General features: G+C 41.4%; 1 pseudogene; it reads right to left on the bottom strand.

Annotated features, from left to right (window-relative positions):
* LOC130189704 (neuronal acetylcholine receptor subunit alpha-7-like) overlaps positions 1–13,184 on the bottom strand; it is a 30,715-nt pseudogene extending 17,531 nt beyond the window's left edge.
* Positions 13,185–15,797: the final 2,613 nt, after the last annotated feature.

The raw sequence follows: 15,797 nt of genomic DNA, 5'->3' as shown, positions 1-15,797 counted from the left end.
TGACGGCCGGGATTATTGCCGATTTGCCAAGAATCTCTGTGAGATCGTCTTTCCTGCTGTTGCCCTTCAAAATAAAAGCTCACATATCTGCACTCGTTTTGTTTTGCAAAGGTTGCACAGTATTGTTTTGTAAAGATATGCAGTGTATAACTCAGTAAAATTCAATATTGCCAAATATTTTAACTTGTTTTGTTTAGTTTTTTTCACAGGTGGCACTTTATTGTTCGTATCTTGAAAAGATATTCAGTGCAAAACAGGTAAATGACAGCCAAAATAAGCAATTTTGCCAAATATTAGTTATTTTTTTCACAGATAGAACTGTATTTATATTCTAATAAATAGACTGACAACATATTAGGGTTTTGTCTGATGGAGCAATCTGGTTAAATTGAAAGTGATTGCAAAATAGGAGTCACAAAAAGTTGTTATTTCAATAAAAAATGTTTTGGTGAGTGAACATCCTTCTTCCTCCGCAGTGGAGCGCGACAAACGGTTTGAGCGTCACTGCACTAAACACTCACGTCTGGAACAAGGACTCATATGAAGTTTTGTTTTAAGTCGAGACTTTATGCACCTGACAATCTTACAAGTTAAACCCAAGAGATCACGATACGTTATAGATACTATATGCGAGCAGATTTGTACGACCCATATTATGAGCAAAGGAGGAGGTGAGGTGACAGTTTGAAGTCCACATAAAGGAGGTCTGGGTCCAACACCACAGGGTTCACCAACAGTCATTTAAAATGACGTCATGTTATTACGTAACCACGTCACACAACAAACACACTGATGTGAACACAACAGGATCTTCTCCTCTGGTTTGGATACGATGACGTGTTGCTTTAAGTTCATCATTCACTCATTTTTCTTTGACATTATTAAGATGTGTGGATGAACATTAAAAAAGGAGCTTCAAGTCTGAGTCATCGACGGAGAGGCAGAGCGAAAAAACCATGTTTTACTTTGGCTGTGTCTACTACCGCACACTTTACGAAGTACACTGCAATACAGTGCACTGCAATTCAGTGCACTGTATTGCAGTGCACTCCGTCGCTGATAAGTGCTGTATCAAATGGAATACTTACGTTAACCACTTGGCGGAAGTGACGGACGCAAATCTGTTCACAGCACCCGCGAAATTAAGCCGGGAGTGACGTACGCAAATCGGCTTGCGATACCCGCGAAACTTAAACTGACAAAATGAATGCACTTCTTGCCCTCTTTGTGTCCCTTGTTTACCCCTTTCTCCACCCCATGTGGAAACTGCGATACCTCCACCATCGCGGCAGGAGCCTCTGTGGTCTACCGCTTGTGCTACCGTAGCCATCTCGTCCGCCATTGTTTTAGAAATAAAATGAAAAGCTGGCGAAAGGGCTCCTCCTCTTCCGCTACGTCGCCAAGATGGCGGCCGTTTAGGGCGAGTAGTGTCCATCGTTTTACACTACATTTTTTGCCCGTTTGCAGTGCACCATCCGGGTACTTTCAGTGCACTGAATTTCGCTGGTTTTTTCAGTGGCGCACTTCGAACACTGAAAGTCAGTGCTCGAAGTGCTCAAGTGCGCGGTAGTAGACACAGCCAGAGTCCTCTAGTATCCTAGTTACTCTTAAAGGAACAGTGTGGACCTTAAAAGACAGTCCTCTAGTATTCAAGTTACTCTTAAAGGAACAGTGTGGACCTTAAAGACAGTCCTCTAGTATTCAAGTTACTCTTAAAGGAACAGTGTGGACCTTAAAGACAAAGACCTCTGGTATCCTAGTTACTCTTAAAGGAACAGTGTGGACCTTAAAGACAAAGACCTCTGGTATCCTAGTTACTCTTAAAGGAACAGTGTGGACCTTAAAGACAAATACCTCTGGTATCCTAGTTACTCTTAAAGGAACACTGTGGACCTTAAAGACAGTCCTCTAGTATCCTAGTTACTCTTAAAGGAACAGTGTGGACCTTAAAGACAAAGACCTCTGGTATCCTCGTTACTCTTAAAGGAACAGTACCAATGTGTAAGTAGCGTTTAGAGACTGAACCTTGGCCTCTTCTTAGCTACATTGGGCTCGTGGCGGCGCTTCCCATGCTGCATGGTGACCCGTGTGTGTAGCTGCCGTTATTCATGCTGATGAACTCCGTCTGCAGCATCAACCTGACCCAGTTCACACAGGAGCAGATGGAGGAATCAAAGGCCACATTACACACACACACACACACACAAACTTTATATTATTTAGAAACTGCCCAGTGAGCTTATAAATTATGTAGTTCACAAAATATCTAAATAGTAAAAAACACACGTATCAATCTCATGTCAGCCATATTCAACACATGTACGTTTCTCTTTGGTTGCTGCACATTTATAGATAAAGTATTTGTTCATTCGTTGTTTCTAATTCAAGAATAACTTCTCAATCCACAGCACCGTAACAACATAAACTTAAAAGCATGTCACATTGCCATGTGATCTCTGAGAGGCCTCGCCTCCTGACTCTGTGTCTCCAGTCTGTCGCTTGCAAGTTTCCAAGAATACATTGAAATGTTGTTTTGTATGTTCTGTATGCTGCAGGGAACTTCACCCTATTATTATATTAATAATAGAATAAGAATTCTATATCACATCCCAGCGTGTGTGTGTATGTGTATATATATATTTATGTATATATATATATAAATTAGTATATTAAAAATATATATATATATATGTAAAAATATATATATTTTTATATGCAAAAATATATATATTTTTATATGTAAAAATATATATAAATTCATATATATACACATATATTTAAATATAAAAATATATATATATATTCATATATATATATATAATTAATTAAATAAAAATATATATGGCTCTTACCACCGTGTAGTTATCATAAGACATACACATCTTGTGACAGGGCCGGCTTAGGGATGGGAAGACGTGTCGGGTTGTTGTTTTTATGGATGATTGCGCCGGTTGTGTGGTGGAGCTTACAGACAAGAGGTTATGTGTGGGTTGGAGAGAGGTTAGGTGCCTGAGCTAGGAAACAGGAGAAAATAATACACAATGAAGCGTAGGGTGAACAAAGAAGAAACAAAGAAACTCGACTCGCACCGAAGAAGTGTCGATTTAATCGAAAAGTGAGGATCGTGACCACGTTGAGCTAAATTGGGTTTCTGGGTAAACATTGACATCACTCTAGAGAAGCATTTGTACGACTCAGCAAAGCCAACGTAAGTGCCATTTAAAGTTTGAATGGAGATCACCATGTACTTGATCTCATCTGCATCTAAACTCGACCTCGTGATTCAGGAGGGAGCATCGGAAAGGATCCAACGGAGGACGAGTCGGGGGAGAACACGTTGTTATCGAGGACTGAAGCTGCAGCTGCTGCTGTGCCGTGACCTGCGTTAAGTGGACTTATGCACGCCTCACTTTTTCCTCGGCTGCGTTATTCGCTTAAAATTGAATGCTGAGCCACGTCTGCGGTGTTTATTCAACCCAAAACATCCAACGCCACAGCGACGGCCACAGTTAGGAAGCAGAAACTCGAGAGCTGGAGCGTCAAACTCATTTTCACCGTTGGCCACATCAGCATCATGGCTGCCTCTTAAAGGGCCAGTGTAACTGAATAAACTACTCTAACATATTGTTAAATAACTCTCTTTGCATTTGATTATTGTTTATTTGAGTGTACATAAGAACATTTCTCGAATATTTTAACGTAAATCGATTTAATATCAAACCTTCAAAATAAAAGCACAGGATACTTTTCTTAAATTTCTTTAAGAAAAGGGGAGCATGTGTCTTTCAGGCCGTCAGGGGCCACATAAAATGACGTGACGGGCCAGATTTGGCCCGCGGGCCTGGTGTTTGACACCCGTGCTCTAGAGTCATTGCACAAGCTCTCACTCTTTAGTCGTCCTGCTACACGAAGCGGCTGCTGCTGCCTTGTGTTTATCAGACATACATGAAGTGGTATTGATCTTCTCATCTAACTCTCAGCAGGAAAGGGAATATATAAATAAATAAGCCTTTTTCCCAAAAAACTAATTGGACTAAGAGACTCACTGATCAGGGAGAAGAACGCTCAAAGCTGGAGGAAGACTGTGGAGCGGCTTGGAGAGAGAAAAAGTGACACAAATGTGCGAGAGCATCGCTCAACAGTGAGGTTTAAATGTTCTTATTGGGTGAAATAAAAGGAAATGAGGGCCTGTGGTGCCAGAAAATGAAAGAAAGGGATGGAGGGGAGAGACATAGAAGTTGCTCCTTCAAAGACGAATACTCTGAGTGGGTTTGGTGCTGCAAAAAACAGTTTTAACTTCAGGAGGAAGAATTGTGTCGAGTCAGCACAAAGGGGGTACGAACATCAGCAGGAATCCCGAAACACAGTTTCATAAAGAGCGTTTTTACATCCTCTTTTTCACCGTTTCTTTTCAAATGAATTCCACACGCTTTCTTTCGTCTATCTTTGAACATTCTCGACACATTAACTATCCCAAAGCACACACACACACACACACACACTAACCACGTCAATGATCTGCAGCAGTGTGAGGCCGAGTTCCACGACGATGGGCGCCGAGTCGTTGAGGACGGGTCTCTCCAGGCGATTGTAGTTCACCATCAGGTCGCGGTACAGCTTCCTTTGGTACACGCCGCCATGGCAACCTGGACAAACAACGGGATGGAAAGAGTGTGAAGGACGAAAGAGAGGAAGGAGGTTAAAGGATGCAGGGTGTCGAGGGTTGTAAAGGAACGGGCGGCGTTACAGGGAAATCATGAGAAATGTCTCTGCCTTGCCGACGATGCGTTGACCCAAATATGTGAATATCATATCATATCATATCCTTCACGGGACCGAAAACGTCTTCCAGCATTACGGTGACAGCCGAGACGCCAGTTCACCGACACGTGGCTGAGCGGACGCCTCATCAGCCAATGAGGGCAAACACAAACAAAGACAGCTCCCTGTGTGTTATGGTTAGGGATCTGCATAATGGCGCCCAGCAAAGTTTTGAGGCGGTGGAGCGAAGCCAATTCAAGATTCAAGATTCAAGATGTTTTATTTGTCACATACACACACAGGGTGTGTAGTGAAATGAAAGTGGCAATGCTCAGCAGGAATGTGCAAGGGCAACAAGTACACACTATTTACAATAAAAAACAACACAATATTTACAGTACAATATTTACACTAAGTGTGTGTGTGTGTGTGTGTGTGTGCCTAAGAGGGGCAGTTGTGTGGGTCTATGTGGGGGTCCTGGTGAGGTCGGAGTTCACAGTCCTGATGGCCTGAGGAAAGAAACTCCGTCTCAGTCTCTCTGTTCTTGCAGCGTGACTACGGAGGCGCCTGCCTGACCGCAGCAGCTGAAACAGTCTGTTGTTGGGGTGGTGAGGATCCTTCATGATCCTGCCGGCTCTGGTTCTGCACCTCCTGGTGTACAAGTCCTGCAGGGTGGGAGTGTAGTTCCAATAGTGCGTTCAGCCGAACGCACTACTCTCTGCAGAGCCTTCCTGTCCTGAGCGGAGCAGTTGCCAAACCAGGCTGTGATGCTTCCTGTCAGGACGCCTCTACAGCTCCAGAGTAGAAGGACTGAAGGATCCTCTGGGAAACTTTAAATTTCCTCAGCTGCCTGAGGTGGTAGAGGCGCTGCCTTGCCTTTCTCACCAGAGTGTCTGTGTTCGTTGACCATGTCAGATCCTCGGTGATGTGGACTCCCAGGTATTTATACCCGCTCACCCTCTCCACAGTAGTCCCGTTAATCCCCAGTGGTGAGTACGTCCTCTGTTGTTGTACCCTCCTAAAGTCCACAATCAGCTCCTTAGTTTTGGTGACATTCATGATGAGGCTGTTGTCCCGGCACCAGAGTGACAGATCAGCAACTTCCTCCAGGTAGGCCTTCGCGACGTAGTCGGAGATCAGGCCCACCACCACTGTGTCATCCGCAAACTTGATGATGGTGTTGGAGCTGAACCTGGCCACACAGTCATGTGTGTACAGGGAGTACAGTAGGGGGCTGAGGACGCAACCCTGGGGGGATCCTATGTTCAGGGTGAGGGGGTTGGAGGTGTGTCTGCCCACCCTGACCACCTGTGGCCTGGCGGTCAGGAAGTCCAGGATCCAAGCACACAGGGGGGTGTTCAGTCCCAGCTCAATCAGCTTGCCGGCCAGTCTGGAGGGGACTATGGTGTTGAAAGCTGAACTATAATCAATGAACAGCAGTCTCACATAGCCCCCCCTCTGGCTGTCCAGATGAGAGTGTGGTGTGCAGTACCTGGGAGACAGCATCAGCCGTGGATCTGTTTGGGCGATAAGCAAACTGCAGCGGGTCCATGGAGGAAGGGAGGAAGGCGCAGATGTAGTCCTTTATTGAGCCGAATCAAGCTGGACGTTGCCGGGCAGAAGAGCCGCTGACAAAGAGCTCCCGTAAGAATGAACACATCTCTGACCGCGTGGCAACGGGGTTTACACTGACGTTATATATATATATATAAAATACATATAAAGAAATATATACGTATAAAATATATAAAGAAATATCAAAATTACATATATAAAGTATATAAACCATATAAATATAATATAAAAAATGCGTATATTTTAAATATATAGAATGCATATATAAATATATATATAAAATGCATATATAAATATATAATGCATATATAAATAAACAATATATAAATTATATATTTATAAAAATATAAAATACAAAGATAAAATATGTATATAATGTTAAAGGAGCCCAGTCCATTACTTGGGCTACTGAGGCGTTAGTTTCTTCCAGATTGATCTTTTTGACTCGCTCGTGTGTCAACCGCTGTTTGTTTTTTCCCTTTAACGTTCTTATGTTTGAATATATGTTTATTCATTTGCAATCCGGGCTAAACAAGCAGCAAGCTCCACCGCGTAAGCGGTTAAAACCTTTTCCCTTCCCGGGGTCCAACACCTGCCGTCACTAATTATTCACCTGACTGATAAAGGTGTGCTTAGGACCCCAGAACAGCGCCACCCAGTGTATATATATATAGAGGACAAACATGTATCACATTGGGCTCTGACATATAATATAATAGTGAGTTTCCTTTTAATTGCAAGTCATTAGGTCAATGCTCTACCAGAGTGTTTGCATTGTTTTGGGCACATAGAGGGCGTTTCTCTGAGTGTTCTTGTCCTCTAACTCCACAGAGAACTCTGTACCTTCGGCCTGAGAGGCAGAACACACGGTTTGTTTTTAGGGCTCAAGCCCGGGGAACACAGAGTACTTCTTGAAGGAGGCGATTGCCATCAGCCATTATCTCATCTGGATCTCCAAAAAGCATCTCTAGCCGAATGAAAAACAAACCCCCATTTTGAACGTGATGGGCCGATTGGTTGGGCGCCATCAGTGTTTTTTGCCACATTGCGAGCCTCACTTCGCCTCCATGGACCGACTGAGCCACTAAAGCTCCAGCAGACACACACAGATGTCCCAGTGTGTCCGTGTTCCTGGTCTTTGATGTTCATCCCTGCTGTGTCTCATAAGTGGCGCTTCATGTCAGAGGTTATGTAACATCTCTTACTCACAACTGTTCTTTGTAATATGTATATGTATTAAGGTTATAATAGTGCACTGCTGTATATGCTCATAAATGGCACTGCAATGTCAATAATTAGAAATGAACGCCTGGACTAAATGTCTGAAGAATTTCTTAAAAAATATAATTTTAAACTGTACTATACTTTTTTCTTTTTTAACGCATTTAAAAAAAAATATTTGTAGAGAAATAGCATTTACATTTTGTTATGCTGAAAATATTATTTTACAAAAAGAAAATATACAAATGTATAACCTTGAAGAAATCACCACAAGGATGATGTTGTTTTTTTTAAACATAAGATGAAAACGAGAGAAAAAAACAAAACAAAACAACAAAAACAAGACAAAAAATAAAAATATATTACACAAACTTTTCCCCATCCCATCATTTATTTTTTTCTTTTGGCTTTATTTTGTCCTGAGTGTTGTATTGATTTGTGTTGATATAAATGTGTACGGATGGGTGTAGGTAAACTGTAGATGTATAAATGAAAGGAAACTGAGCCATACAAGGGGAGGGGTGGGATGGGGAACTGTAGACTATACTTAAACCAGCTTTCCCTTTTGACCAAGGAACCAAGGAAATTACCTCAAATGTATTTTGTTTTGTGTATAATGTAATGTTCAGTGTGTTTAATGTAATGTTAAACCATGTAATGTGTGGTATACATTTTTTACACAATTGTATCGTTTTAAATGATAGCATTTTAATCTGAAACTACAGTTTATTTGGGCCCCGTATTTGCAATATATGTTTAGGAGAGATTTAGTGTTTCCCCAAATGTTCCCAATTGGAGTAAATAAAGTAGGACTGCAGTGTAGTTTCAATTATTCTTCCATGTTCCATGCGCTCCAGAGACAAAGACAACCATTTGCACATTATGTTCATATTTAGGAAAACAGCCGTTTAGTCTCCTGAGATAAATGTTCACCGTCAAAAATTTTCAAAATGTATGTTTCCATAAGTCCAGTAGCGTATAAACTCTTTTTAAAACAAAAAAAGGCACACACAAAAACACCTTAATTGAGCGTAAAACACAATTTATGAATTTTGCCGTTTTCTATACAGATATTTCAAAGTGAAATTTCAAAGTGAGTTCGTACGCAGAGGAACGGAAACAGACGTGTCGACAGCTGTGACGCATCTGGTTGTCGAAAAGTGCCGAACAAATACCCGCTGCCTTATTCGTCGTATACGTCCCACGCTGTTGCGTAACGTGTGTTACAGCATCTGGATTTGAGATGCACAGATGCTTCAATGAGGGGAAAGTTCCACCTGATGACGGATCGCTCGTGTGTCGTGAGGGACGACGACAGACGGCTCGACCCGACGGGGGAGGTCACGGGGGTTTCAAGGAAAAGCAGATGACCTCTCTATGTCGTGTGGCCTCAGGGCGACGACTGCAGTGTGGAGCGGGGAGAAAGTCACTATATCTGCAGGTGTGTGTGCAGCATGTAATGGATCACGTAACTCATTCTGCACCCCTACTTACTCACGATTCATGCATTTCTCCCCATTTTATTAATATACAAATTATCCCATGATTGTTTTCCTCTCATCTTTATCTCTTCAGGAAGAGGGTTGATAAAAGGTTGTGGTTGTGAGGAGCACCTGTGTACGTGTGGCTGTGCTGAAAACCAATGAGCAGAGTGCTCACAGCATCGGGACGGAAGGACTTGGAAGATTAATGCAATACACGCGGTTTTGGTTGAGGGGGGGAGTGATTGGTGAGTCTCAGTCGATCGTAGGGCTGCAACGTGCTGATTTGTTCATTATTGCTGGAAAAAAAAATCGGATGTAATCATTTTGTCTATTAAACATCAGACAACGGTGAACAAGCTGAATCGAGGTGACCGAGAGCCCAAGATGTGGTCATGAAATGTGTCATTTTAAAAACCCAAAGATATTCATTTCCCTCAAGTGTAGGCAAAAAAGAAAAAAAGCAGCAAAAATATCACAATTTTTTTTTTTATCATCAAAAGATCATTTTTGGTTAAGAAATCACTGAAATGGTAATTGAATATAACCATAATAAATACAACAAAAAACATATATATATAAAATAAAATTTAAAAATAATATATATATATATATTGAAAAGAAATGTATACATCCAAAAAAATATATATAATTAAAAAGATATATATATAATAATAAAAAAATATATACACATACACTCCCGTTCAAAAGTTTGGGATCACCCAGACAATTTTGTGTCTTCCATGAAAAATCACACTTTTATATATCAAATAAATATAAAATGTAGTCAAGACATTGACAAGGTTAGAAATAATGATTAATATTTGAAGTATTAATTTTGTTCTACAAACTTCAAGCTCAAAGGAAGGCCAGTTGTATAGCTTATATCACCAGCATAACTGTTTTCAGCTGTGCTAACATAATTGCACAAGGGTTTTCTAATCAGACATTAGTCTTCTAAGGCGATTAGCAAACACAATGTACCATTAGAACACTGGAGTGATAGTTGATGGAAATGGGCCTCTATACACCTCTGGAGATATTTCATTAGAAACCAGACGTTTCCACCTAGAATAGTCATTTACCACATTAACAATGTATAGAGTGTATTTCTGATTAATTTAATGTTATCTTTATTGAAAAAACAGTGCTTTTCTTTGAAAAATAGTCATTTCTAAGTGATCCCAAACTTTTGAACGGTAGTGTATATATATATTAAAAAGAAATGTATACATCCAAAAATATATATATAATTAAAAAGATATATATATATATATAATTAAAAAATATATATATACACATATTACAAATAAAAATATATATATATAAAAAGAAAAAGAAAATATATTTAAAAAATTATATATGTATTCAAATAATATATATATATATAAGCTATACAATAGTAAATAATTGTTAGCAACAGTTAACTTAGAACAAAGTTGTATTTTCCAGTCACAGTTGAACGCCGTTAAAAAGCCGTTGTCAAACTGTCCGTTTTCTTTTTTTTATTCCTCCATGTCCCAATACTCCTCCTCCCTCAGAGCTTCCCTCTGACATGCATCATTCCTGCCTAAGTGCTCCACAGCCGAACCATAGTTCTCCTCTTATCGCCTTCGCCGTCTCCTAGCACTCAGGGAATTTCGCCTTGATCCGGAACCTCATTAGAGATCCTGAACACACCGATGCAGACGAAGGCCTGGAGGCATCCATCAATTCCAAATGACTACATCCATCCCTCTCTCTCGGCATTGGAGACCTCTCTCATTTACATTCCAGAGCCTCTGTCATCCTCAATCATTAAAGATCAGCTGTATTGTACAGAAGTAAAAGCAAGGAGTCTATATTTGCTGTGATGCATATCCAATCATGGACTTAGCCACTTCCACACAGGTGGTGGACGTGTGAGAGACAGAAGACACCAACAAATGGACAATTGATATTTAGAGGGTGAGATATTTTTGACTTTTAGTCCCATTGTTCAGGCTCCAATAACTGAAACCGACATTTCCAACAGGTATTTTTAGTAGTCCCACATTCATGTCTCCACACATGCAGTTTGCCACTCAGACTTTTGAGGAGTTCCATCGCACCATCAGGGTGATTTTCTTGAGAGCTACATGAAATGAAACCGATTGCATAATAAAAGTTTTAATTCCAAAAATCATATGCTTCAGATCCATTAAAACACCTGTAGATCCCTGCAGATCCCTGCTCTTCCTTCCTCTTCTCTGCTGCGCCATCTCGACTTATCCTCACGCAACGGTTGGAATGGAAGTTCAGAAACATGCGTCAATTTCATTTTTTTCCGTTTTCAAAAGAGGAAATAACTTGGTTGGGTTTAGGCCAACACAACTATGTGGTTAAGTGTAGGAAAGAAATTGTGGTTTGGGTTAAAATAACTATGGGAGTGGAGTTAATTAATTAACTTAAGTATGAAAAGTCACATGAGAAATAAATCAACGTTGACAAACAACGGTTTCCTGGTTGAAAGACAGATTGTTTGCTCATTTTCTTCTCCTTTTTATAACTTCATATTTTGCATTTTCAACAAAACAGAGTAATCCTTGACATCCAAATAAATAAACACAACAAAACAAACAGCACCCATTCAACAGTAGGTAGCATCAGTATCCAGAGTCCAGCCCAACGAGAGTAAAAATGCCAATATCCACATCCACGAACATCCACCTCAACAAACGCCCACGTTTGCTCATTTTCAAGAAGAACGACTTCTTTGGATCAATGATTGCTTCTGAAAAGGTGCATGGAGGGCATGTAGACGAGAGTACGGTGAGGCTAAAGGCAACGTGTGTGTGTGTGTGTGTGTGTGTGTGTGTGTGTGTGTGTGTGTGTGTGTGTGTGTGTGTGTGTGTGTGGAGCATCCCAAAACATTCACATGCAGTCAATTATAAATAAGAGTAAATATGAACTGTTTGTGTGGCTGACCTCAGCGTGCACACATCTTGATCTAAAGTGGCATAAAGTAACATGACACACCTGAAGGCTTCTCTGCAGGTCAGTAGAGAGCAGCTGCAGGAAGAAAACTTTATACCCAGGTGATTAAATGACAATAATATAGTCTAATACTTTTTAAATATTGTTGTCGTGGCTGCTGCTTATCCACATGTTGGATTAAGCGTGAATACATTTACTTTGACAGAGCATGACAACACTCGCAAGGGCCATCCAGAGAGATTACATTGATAACCTGAATCAAATCACATTACAACAGCTGGTTCACAGATATCTGTAAGAAATAAATAAATGCATATCTAATATATTAAAAGCAGTAGAACAGAATACAAACTGATTTCCATCAAGAATATCAAAACAAGCTCAGGAGAGCCAAGGGGAACTGCAAAGTGCATGGATCATACTTCAAAAAGACACATTATTAATATCAGAATATTGACATGTGCATGTTTATTCAATTATTTGTGTTAATACTTTAGTCTTCATCCCTTTAACAGTCTTTAGGAACTTGATAAAGAACAAAAAAAGGACCCAAAATCATATTAAAAGGTGTTAAATCAATAAGCCAAATTGTCACCAGGGTAATAAAGACGGTTGAATAATCTTCAACTAATCATAAACCAGAGAAGAATAATAAGTGAGTCACCGGGATGAAGATGAGCCATTCATATTTCTTTAATTTGATATATGCACGGTGACGTAGCGGCCACCAGACAAGACATCTACAGGTGTAGCTGTTCAGTACATTGGACACCCTGAGACGATGATTGGAGAGTCAACGTCAGGCACACACAGGTGCAGATGATAAACAGCTAATTGTGTGCACGCGCAGTTCACTCACGTGAGCGCACGAGCAACACACTGGTCCACGCGCTGCAAGTAACACGAAAGTTGATTAAACTGTAATGTAAACATTTTAATGTAAAGTTTTTTTTTTTAAAGAAGCTTGTCTCACAAAATGTATTGTTTCGGACAACTCCAAAGCCCTTGACAGTTGCGGAAACGGCACGTGCAGCTCAAACGCTTTATCGACATGCGCATGACGTTCAAATGACACGCATGTTCGTCCTTCGACAGCCTGAAGGCTCCGTCACGTGACCCACCTTCACAGCAGAATGTCGCCCACAGGTAAAATCCAATCAATACACATCCGGAACACTTCCGAGGCTCCATCCCTCTGCAGCCCGCCGGGGACGTCAAACTTCCAGGAGGGAGAGCAGCTTTGTCAGACTGCTGGTGTGAGTCTCTCTCTCTCTCGCTCTCTCTCTCTCTGCCACCTGGCTGCGCATGCGCAGTGGCGTCACGGTGTGTCCCTTCCAGCCATGTGAGGTTTCATCCTCATCTGATTCAGAGGTGACGATGAACTAAAATGGAGACGACCGCGCACGCAGGGATGCGCAACAGACATGACCACTCCCCCTCTCGTTTGGAAAAAGCTTTTTATGCATGTAAATGTTTTTTTAATTCAAAATGTTTTTAGTGCATGCTGAACTTCATCTCTATCCTTCATTTCTTGTTTTGGGAGTGGTGAACATGACCCCTCGTCCAACCCCAAAAATATGGATACAAGCCGTGACTGCCTCATGATGTCCCTGTGTGGGAAGGCGTCGATAAACAATAATAAACAACAATAAAGAGCCTCCCGTAAAAGCTCACGTTCAGGGACCCAAAAGGCAGTAATTTCACCTCTCAGCCTTGTCCTCTTTTGCACTGTTTTTCCTTATAACTATGTTCCTCCTTTCCTTTTCATTGTCCCCTTCTCCCCTCCATTTTCATAATATGCATCTTCTCCATTTAACTGAGAAGCATCTGTAAATGATCCAGCCTCCTGATCAGGTGCCCATGACATGAATAGAGTGTCTTATATATAAGGCACTCTATTCATGTATATATACACACTTTGGATTTTGAAAGCCATGAATCTCGGAATGTGGCAAAGAAACATGTAATCCCAATCCAACTGTAGGTTATCAGTTTGTTCGATGAGGTAACAAACCGTGTCTTACATTGGTGGCTCATACTCATTTAAGAGTAGACTGAAGACCTTCCTCTTTGACAGAGCTTATAGTTAGGGCTGAATCAGGTTCACCTGGTCCAGCCCCTTGATATGCTGCTATAGGCTTATAGCTGCCGGGGGACGTTTTAGGATGCACTGAGCACCTATCTCCTCTTTTCTCTCCTTAAGGATGAATTTTCATCTCTCAATCACACGTTACTAACTCTGCTTTCTCCCCGGAGTCCTTTTGACTTCACGTCTCATGGGGTCATCGGACCCTATGAGACGGCATAGATCCTATCTGCCTGATGGATCATCGAGGTCTGGGTCGTGGAATTCCTGCTCCTGACTACGCCACTGTCCTGTTGAGACTCCGCCCACTGTTGAGACTCCGCCCACTCCTCCTCCCCACCGCCATCTGCCTGATGGATCGTGGAGGTCTCCATCGTGGAATATGCCTACTATGAACTATTCATACACTCTGTCATATTCATTGAATGTATTTTAACTCTAAATCTGTCCTTCTGTACACATTACATCTCTTCTTCTGTCCATCCTGGAGAGGGATCCTCCTCTGTTGCTCTCCTGCAGGTTTCTTCCCTTTTTTTCCCCCTGAAGGGTTATTTGGGAGTTTTTCCTGGTCCGATGCGAGGTTTTGGGGCAGGGATGTCTATGTGTACAGATTGTAAAGCACTCCGAGACAAATTAGTAATTTGTGAAATTGGGCTATACAAATAAACTGAATTGAATTGAATTGAATACTCTACATTTATTTTTAATTTTTAATTTATTTTTTTGAGTTTCTGCACAATCAATGTGGCGGCGATTATTTTCAATAGAGTGGATTTTGGTGCACGACGCCAGTTGTTGAAGCTTCATTGTGACACGTAATTATCAGCTGTCAGCGGGGAGGGGAACATCTTCAGGGCAGCACACTCCACCAAGATGATTGGAGTATTATGGTGTGTGTGTGTGTGTGTGTGTGTGTGGCAGTGAGTATCTGTTGTTTTTTTGTATAGAGATAATTGAAGTTGTTGGTGTGAAGCAGCGATGATCAACATCCTGAGCTGTCGGCGTTGTGTCATCATCTTCTCACTCCTTCTGTCCTCCTCATTCACTCACTCTCACTTCCTCCAGTGTTCTCCTTTCTTTAACCCGTCTGCCCATCTGCCATGCCCACTCCTTCCTCCTCCTCCTCCTCCTCCTCTGCCTGTGAGCATCAGATGCGGTAACTTCCTCCGACCCTTACAGATTGCCTGCAGCTCTTCCTCACCCCTCACTATAGATCACCTCTCCCATGTGCATAAATCAGCTCACATTAAACTAGAACGGGCACTCAGTAGAGCGCATACCTTCGCATATCACAACATTGGGCATTGAATTATGAACATGTTGGCATTAGTTGCATGCCAATTGGATAACAATTGACCGTGCTATGGTAAAAAGAAGATTTTGACCCTTTCATGACCTTGACCTTTGACCCAATTGATCCCAAAATCTAATCAAATGGTCCCTGGATAATAACCAATCATCCCACCAAATTTCATGCGATTCGGTTTAATACTTTTTGTGTTATGCGAGTAATACGCATACAAATAAATAAATACACGGCGATCAAAACATAACCTTCCGCATTTTCAATGCGAAGGTAATGAATGTGCTATTGGAATGCGCCTGCATGTGTGTGAATGAGGGTGTGAATGGGTGAATGATGATGTCATGCAGTGTTGTCTGGAGGTGGCATACGATTGGAGCAGCACAGAACGCTTTCTTCTCATGGAAAGGCCGAG

The sequence above is a fragment of the Pseudoliparis swirei genome, chromosome 24 (genome assembly GCF_029220125.1).
Source record: "Pseudoliparis swirei isolate HS2019 ecotype Mariana Trench chromosome 24, NWPU_hadal_v1, whole genome shotgun sequence".
NCBI lineage: Eukaryota > Metazoa > Chordata > Actinopteri > Perciformes > Liparidae > Pseudoliparis > Pseudoliparis swirei.
Note: the sequence above shows the minus strand (reverse complement) of the source record. Positions and strands in the feature narration are given on the sequence as shown.